Genomic DNA, 980 nt, shown 5'->3' with positions numbered 1-980 from the left:
AAAAAGAATTGGGACACACACACACAAACACAAAAAAAAACCACACCAGATTTCTTAGTATTGTACCATGTACTCAGTAGGCACGCTATAAAACACATTTGAGATGATGAGATATTTTATGGCCTGTTTTTCTTTCTTTTTTTGGGGGGGGGGGGAAAAGACAATTGCCGTGTGAAATGCAAAAGCATGGATCCAAAAAAAACTGCTCCAACATTTTCTTGTATATCACTGTCAATATTTGGAGACTGATTTCCACTAAAAACATTATTTTAGATGGTGTTATTCTTCTTCAGATCTGAGGCTTTCTTAATCAACTTAATGAAGAATATTTTATTCAAAACTGATTTTATTCACTTTATAGCTTTATTTTCTTCCATCAGTAAAATTTACAATTTTTGAAATCTAGAGGGTAACTATGAAAGTAATTGAAAGTCACAAAAAATAGTTATTCTGATGAGTGCTCATGGAAATTATATTTTACTTCATCAGGGTTTTTTTGGTGCTAGCTAAAGGTTAGAATAATTTCACCAAAAATTAAAATGCACGGCACACTCATATTTGGTTTCTTATTACCATTTCCACCAAAAGGAACCCGAACTTCTTAGAGAAATGGCTCGTTCCAGACCTGAGGCAAGGAAAATGCAAGTTGTGCCTGAGAATCCTGTTGTGTTTGAAAGCAAGAAAATTCTCAAGAGCTAAGAGGATTATGTCAAAAGGATAAAAGAGTATGCTAGAAGGGGCTCTTCCTGGCCAAATTTGGGATAATTTGATTATCAAAAACAATGACAGAAACCATTTACAACACATTGATTTGAACTAAATTCACAAAGCAATAATAACTATCCCCTCACTACCAGAGAGAGAGAGAGAGAGAAAGGGGTGTGAGGAAGAAGAAACTTTTCTTAAAGCAGAATGTCAGCTATTAAATGGAGGGGGAACAATAGAACTAAAGATCGCCATTTTGTAGTCCCTGCTAAAAA

Source organism: Mirounga angustirostris, unplaced genomic scaffold (assembly GCF_029215605.1).
Source record: "Mirounga angustirostris isolate CCGP_5_RB_7025 unplaced genomic scaffold, mMirAng1.0.hap1 SCAF_3, whole genome shotgun sequence".
Lineage (NCBI taxonomy): Eukaryota > Metazoa > Chordata > Mammalia > Carnivora > Phocidae > Mirounga > Mirounga angustirostris.
The sequence above is the reverse complement of the archived record's forward strand: the minus strand, read 5'-3'. Positions refer to the sequence as shown.